This window comes from Aethalodelphis obliquidens, unplaced genomic scaffold (genome assembly GCF_003676395.1).
Source record: "Aethalodelphis obliquidens isolate GAN/ISIS:26980383/991018 unplaced genomic scaffold, ASM367639v1 scaffold96, whole genome shotgun sequence".
Lineage (NCBI taxonomy): Eukaryota > Metazoa > Chordata > Mammalia > Artiodactyla > Delphinidae > Aethalodelphis > Aethalodelphis obliquidens.
The window spans coordinates 3774365-3782341 of record NW_020838040.1 but is presented as its reverse complement, the minus strand read 5'-3'; positions in this window follow the sequence as shown (position 1 = coordinate 3782341).

The window sequence follows — 7977 nt, the reverse complement described above, 5'->3', positions numbered from 1 at the left end:
CTTACTACTTATTTTCATTACTCTGTTTTATTTTTCTCCATAACATATCACTTTTTGACTTATAATGAGTTAACTCTTTATGGTTTCATGTAAACTCTATAAGGACAGGGCTATTTTGTTTGAATTCCTGGTCTCCTGCTATATTTCATGTCTAGAAAATTGCCTGAATCATAGTAGCCACTCAATAAATAAGGTTTAAATTAATTGAGTAAGTAATAATGAACATAGGCTCAATAAGATATGAAACAACTATAACAAATGATATTACTGAAGAATACCTAATTATACAAAAATAATCCAGGAAAGCTTGGGGTAGGGGGATAAATTGGGATTGACATATACATGCTACTATATATAAAATAGATAACTAATAAGGATCTACTGTACAGCACAGGAAACTCTTCTCAATACTCTGTAGCGACTTATATGGGAAAATAATCTAAAAAAGAGTGGATATACGTTTGTGTGTAACTGATTCATTTTGCTGCACAGCAGAAACTAACACAACATTGTAAATTAACTATACACCAATAATTTTTTAAAGTAATTAGATTGCTAAAAAAAATCATAAAAAAGTGCTAATTTAAAAATATAGTATTTAAGTAAAATTAGTTTGATAAAAAAATGAATAATGGCTTTATAATATGTCCCTTGCATGTATCACCCCCAAAGAACCCAATGACTTTACATCCATTCATGAACAAAAGTGATTTCATGGAAGCTTTGGGGTCCAGGTAGGAGACTGTGAACATCTAATGCAGTCCAAGACCAAAGAGAGCTATTTTGAGAAGGCAGGCTTATACCCAGGTGACTGACCCACTGACTGTGGTCCCAGCTATAGACTTGGAAACAGCTTGGTACCCCTGAAGACTTAGCTGTAGCCCCGTTTGTAACCATCCTGTCACCAGCACCATACACCAAGGGACTTAGGAGGAGTCATTCCCAATTGTGCATTGGGCAATAGACATATAGGACTTTGTCCTGGCTGTGGACCCTGAAGTGGCTTGTGAATGAGTTCCAACCCCTCTTGGCTGTAGTCCAAGAGCCCCTGGACCATAAAACTCAGTCAGACTGTAGATTCTGAAAGTGTCCTTTAACTGGACTGTAGTCTATCCCAGCCACAATCTGATAAGTCAGGCTGGCTCAGGGACCCACCAGGAGAAACTCCCATATGCATCCACAGAGATCTTTAAAGGCCCTATATGCAGCTCAAACTTCCAAACAGCCAGTCTGCTAGTCTGCCAGCAGTACTGAGGGTCTGGTGTCCCAGTGGGAGATACTCTATTGATGGCCCTGGAGATCTTGAAAGGGCCCCACACTTGACTCCAAGCACCTTGTAGCCACAATCTGCCAGGAATCCTAAGGATATACAGGGTATCAGTGGGAGACATTCCCACCTACCACCCCATAGAAATTCTGAAAGGATCTACATTGTGCTGAGCTCCTCCACACCATAGTCTATGAACAGTCCTATTGGTACAGGAACACAGGAGTTACATGCAGCTGCACCCCCATAGATCTTGAAGGACCATGAACTCAGCTCCAAACACCTCACAGCTGGATTCAGCCAATAGACCTGCCAGCACAAGGATCCAGTAGGACACACTCCTGTCTGTGATACTGGAGATCCTGAAAGGACCCTATAACTGGTTCCAGGTACTTCCAGCCACAGTCCACAAGAATACTTGTGGACCAGGGAAGTAGTGGGAGGCAACTAAGAAGATTTGGAAATAGTCCTATACTTGACTTCAACCTTTCCAATCATGGTCAGGGACAAGTCTAGCCTGACCAGAGAGGTAGTGGGAGACATGTCCATTTGCACCTCCAGAGCCAATCTTGGCTGTGTAACCCAAAAATTCCCTGGGGCTTAATTCTAGTCTGACTGTCTCAGTCAGTCTAGGGCCAGTCCTGCCCACCCAGAAACACTTTCAGTGATAAGGCAGCAGCCCTCACAGAGACCCGGCAGAAACCACACTTCCCATACACCTATTAACAGGCTTGCTGTCTAAGTATCCAATAGTGGACAGTGAAACAGACTCTTATCCCAGCACCACCCTACTGAACAAGGTACTGTTCAGAAATGGTCCCATCCACTCAGGGACCTGAGAGAATTCACACCTTCCCAAGCCCCTGGTAAGAAGCTCACCAACCATAAACCCTGCTTCAAACCCAATATCAGCCTCACACTAGCTTCAACCTAGCACAACAGCAATTCTTGATGAAATCCTAACAGCCTAAGAAGCAGACAGAAGGAGTTCTTTACCCGCTAAGGCCAGTCTTAAGACTAGAATGAGAGTTTACTCCTTCAAATGCATAAACACAAATGCAAAGCTACATTGATTATGAAGAATTGGGCAAATATGGCACCTTCAAAGGAAACTAAGTTCCAGTGACTGCCCTAAAGGAATGGAGATCTACAAATTTCTTGACAAAGAAAATTCCAAATAATCATCTTAAAGCAGTTCAATGAAATGCAAGAGAACACAGATAAATAGCTAAACAAAATTAGAAAAACAATGCATAAACAAAATGAGAAGTTTAATAAAGACATAGAAACTATATAAAAAATAAAAAACACCAGAAATCCTGGAACTGAAGGAAACAATGACAGAACTAGACAATTCAATACAGAGCTTCAACAACCAACTTGATCATACAAAAGAAAGGATCAGCAAACCTGAAGAAAGATCATTTGAAATGAGCCAGTTAGAATCAAAGAAAAAAAAAAAAGAATGAAGGTCTATGTGAATCAGGCAAATGGACAAGCAAATGGACATTCACACCATGGGAGTCTCAGATAGAAAAAAGAGAGACAGAGAGAGAGACAGAGAGAGAGACAGAGAGAGAGAGAGAAACAAAAAAAACACTGCCAACCAAGAATATTATACTCAGCAAAACTTTCCTCAAGAAATGAGAAAAAGAGATATTTCCAAAAATGAAAGAGAGAGATGTTTCTAGATATTTCAAGGTAAAAGCTAAGAAAATCCACCCCCTTAGACCTGCCTTAAAAGAAATGCTAAAGGGATTTCATCAAGTTAGAATGAAAAGATGCTATGTAACAACATGAAAACATATAAAAGTATGAAACTAGTAACAGTACAGAATATGCATTCCTAATATCTAATACTGTGTAAATCACTTTTATATTTAGTATAAAAGTTCAAAAACAATAACTTTAAATAAACTATACAGGATTATATGGTACTTCTATTTCTGTTTTTTTAAGGAACCTCCATACATTCTCCTGAGTGGCTGTACCAAGTTACATTCCCACCAAACAGTTTAGGAGGGTTCCCTTTTCTCCTCACCTTTGCCAGCATTTATTATTTGTAGATTTTTTGATGATGGCCATTCTGACAAATGTGAAGTGACACCTCATTGTAGTATTGATTTGTATTTCTCTAATGATTAGTGATGTTGAGCATCCTTTCATGTGTTTGTTGGCAATCTGTATATCTTCTTTGGAGAAATGTCTACTTAGGTATTCTGCCCATTTTTGGATTGGGTTGTTTGTATTTTTTTTTTTTTTTTTTGATATTGAGCTGCTTGAGCTTTCTGTATTGACATATTTTGGAGATTAATCCCTTGTCAGTTGCTTCATTTGCAAACATTTTCTCCGATTCTGAGGGTTGTCTTTTCATGTTGTTTATGGTTTATTTTGCTATGCAAAAGTTTTTAAGTTTAATTAGATCACATTTGTTTATTATTGTTTCTATTTTCATTACTGTAAGAGGGGGTCAAAAAAGATCTTGTGATTTATGTCAAAGAGTGTTCTGCCTATGTTTTCCTCTAAGAGTTTTACAGTGTCCACCTTACATTTAAATCTTTAATCCATTTTGAGTTTATTTTTGTGTACGGCATTAGGGAGTGTCTAATTTCATTCTTTTACATGTAGCTGTCCAGTTTTCCCAGCATCATTTATTGAAGAGAGTGTCTTTTCTCCATTGTATATTCTTGCCTCCTTTGTCATAGATTAGGTGACCATAGGTGCATGGGTTTATCTCTGGGATTGCTATCCTGTTACATTGATCTATATTTCTGGTTTTGTAAGTCAGACACAGAAAAACAAATAGCATATGATATCGCTTATATGTGAAATCTAAAAAAAGTGTAAAAATGAACTTATTTACAAAACAGAAGTAGAGTCATGGATGTAGAAAACAAATTTATGGTTACCAGGAGATAAGGGGGGGGAGATAAATTGGAAGATTGGGACTGACAAATACACACTACTATATATAAAATAGATAATTAATAAGAACCTGCTGTATACCACATAATGTTAAAAAAAAAGAGTGGATATATGTAATGTATAACTGATTCACTTTTCTGTACACCTGAAACTAACAAAACATTGTAAATCAATTATACTCTAATAATTTTTTTTAAAAAAATAAGTAACTGCCAAACTGTTCTCCAAAAAATAAATAAATAAAGCTTGTTGAATTCATTAGAAAAAAACAAAGAAAATTGCTAGATTTATATCAGTTATGGAAGGAGGCAAGGGTTCTTAAATGGCATTTGTACTTCCCTATCTGACAATACTCTCTGTGCTACAAAAGAAGTCTTTGAAGTACTAAAAGTTAAATACAATAAAGAGTAGTAGTACTAAAATTTAAATACAATAAAGAGTAGTTCCCCACTTTGATGGCAAGTCAATACATCCTGGTACTATACCCTATAGATAATCTAAATTTTAAAAAATATATATGTATGTTTTATTCAACATTTTTAAACAATCATCCAAAACTTAAAAAAACTGCAAACCCTGGTTTAAAAAAGTATACATACCTAGAACAATTTGTTGATGGATGCACAATATAAAAACATGTAAAGTATGACATCAATAACATAAAATGTGGACTAGAAGTAAAAGTGTAGAGTTTTTGTATGTGATTGAAGGTAAGTTGTTATCAGCTTAAAACAGACTGTTATGTCTACAAGTTTCTTCATGTAAGCCCCATAACAATCTCAAAGAAAAAGCCTATTGCAGTTATACAAAGGAAAAAGAGAAGAGAATTAAAGCATACCACTACAAAAAAAAAAAAAAAAATCCAAAGAAGACAATCATAGAAAAAGAAAAAAACAGAAAGTCAGAAAATAATTAATAAAATGACAATATTAAGTCCTTGCCAATCTATAATTACATTAAATGTAAATGGACTGAATTCCCCAATCAAAAGATACACAGTGGCTGAATTCATTAAAAGATAAGATCCAACAATATTTTGCCTATAGGAGATTCACTTTAGCTTTTCAGACACACATAGGTTAAAAATGAAGGGAAAGAAAAAAGATATTCCATGCAAATTGTAACCAAACAAGAGCAGGAGTGGCTATACTTAGATATAATAAAATAGAGATCCAGTCAGAATCGGTCACAAGAATAGTGACCAAGGTCACTATGTAGTGATAAAGGGGTCATTTATTCAAGAGCATATAACAGTTGTAAAAATATATGCACCTAACTTGGGAGCACCTAAATATTCAAAGCAAATATTAACAGAAATGATTGGAAAAAAAGACAACAATACAATAATAGTGAAAGATTTTAATACTCCACATTCAATATTGAATATTTCATTCAGACAGAAAATTAATAAGGAAACAGCCAATCTGAACAATGCTATAGACCAAATGTACCTAGCAGACTTATACAGAAAGTTCTATCCAAACAGCACCAGAATACACACACTTCTCAAAACGAATGAAGCATTGTCCAGAAGAGGTTGTATACTGGAACACAAAGTAAGCTTTAGAAAATTCAAGAAGAATGAAATCATATCTGATATCTTTTCTGACCACAACTGTATGAAAATTAAAACATATAACTGAAGGATATCTAAATAATTTACAACTACATGAAAATTAAACTACACGTGCCTGAATAACCAATGGGTCAAAGAAGAAATCAAAAGGAAAATTAGAAAATATCTTGAGACAAATTAAAATGAAAACACAACATACCAAAATGCATGGGATACAGCAAAAAGTTCTGAGGAAAGTTTATATTGATAAATGTCTACATTAAGAAATAAGAAAAATCTAAAATAAACAACCTAACTTTACACCTCAAGAAATTAGAAAAATAAAAATAAACTAAGCCCAAAGTTAACAAAAGAAAGGAAATTAAATATTAGAGCAGAAATAAATAAAATAGAGACTAGAAAGAAAATAGAAAAAAATCAATGCAACTAATAGTTGTTTTTTGAAAAGACAAACAAAATTGACAAACCTTTATCTAGACTAATTAAGAAAAAAAAAGAGAGAGGATTCAAACAAAATAATGAATGAAGGAAGGGACATTACATCTGACACCACAGAAATACAAAGGATTATGGGAGGCTACTACAAACGTTTATACATCAACAAGTTGGATGACCTACAAACATACCACTTATGAAGACTGAATCACGAAAAAGTAGAAAATCTGAACAGACCAATAACAAGCAAGGAGATTGAAAGTGTAATGAAAAACTCCAAAAACAGAAAAGTCAAGAAACGGATAACTGCAGCTGGTGAATTCCATCATACCTTTAAAAAAGTATTAATACCAATTCTTCTCAAACTCTTCCAAAAATTTAAAAGGAGAAAACACTCCAAAACTCACTTTTTGAGGCCAGCATTACCCTGGTACTAAATTCAGAAAAAGAACTTAAAAAAAAGAAAAAAAGAAAATGACAAGGCAATATCCCTGATAAATACAGAGGCAAAAATTCTCAGAAATATTCTAACAAACTGAATTCAAGGGCACATTAAAAGGATCATACACCATGATAAGCTGGGATTTATTTCATGGATGCAAGGATGGTTTAACATAAGCAAACCAATAAATGTGATACATCACAATAATAGAATTAAAGATACAAATCTTATAATCCTCTCAATTAATGAATAAAAGTATTTGACAAAATTCAACATTTGTTCACGATGAAATCTCTCAATTTATTAGGTACAGAAGGGACATATCTCAACATAATAAATGCCATATGTGGCAAGACAACTTTTGCTAAAATTATAGTAAACAGTGAAAGATGAAATCTTTTCCTCTAATATCAGAAACAAAACAAGGTCACTCACTCTCACCACTTCTCGCCTTCATAATACTGGAAATTCTAGCCAGAGCAATTAGACAAAGAAAATAAATAAAAGGCATCAAAATTGGAAAAGAAGAACTAAAATTACCTCTGTGATAGCAGGATCTTATATATAGAAAATCATAAAGACTCTACCACACAATTGTAAGAATTATAAATGAATTCAGTACAGTTGCAGGATATAAAGTCACCATACAAAAATCAGTTGCACATCTACACACTAACAGTGAAATATCTGAAAAAGAAATAAAGAAAACAATCCCACTTACAATAACATCAACAATAATAAAATACTTAGAATAAACTTAACCAAGAAAGTGAAGTTCTATACATTGAAACCTAGAAGATATTAATGAAATAAATTGAAGCCACAAATAAATGGACAGATATCCCATGTTTGTGGATCAAAAGAATTAACATTGTTAAAATACCCATATTACCCCAAACCATCTATACATTCCATGTAATCCCTATCAGAATTCCAATGGCACTTTTCACTGTAATAGGAAAAGCAATTCTAAAGTTTGTATGGAACTGCAAAAAAACTAAATGGCCAAAACAATTATGAGAAAGAAGAACAAAGCTGGAGGCATCACACTTCTGACTTCAAACTATACTATAAAGCTATAGTAATCAAAAGAATATGGTACTGACATAAAATCAGACACACACACCAATAGGATAAAATAGCAAGCCCAGAAATAAACTCATGTTTAAATAGTTGACTAATATTTGACAAGGAAGCCAAGAATACTTAATGGATAAAAGATAACATTTCCTATAAATGGTGGGGAAAACAGGTATACACATACAAAAACGTTAAATTTTTGTATGTGTATATCCACTGCCATACACCACTCACAAAATTAACTTGAAATGA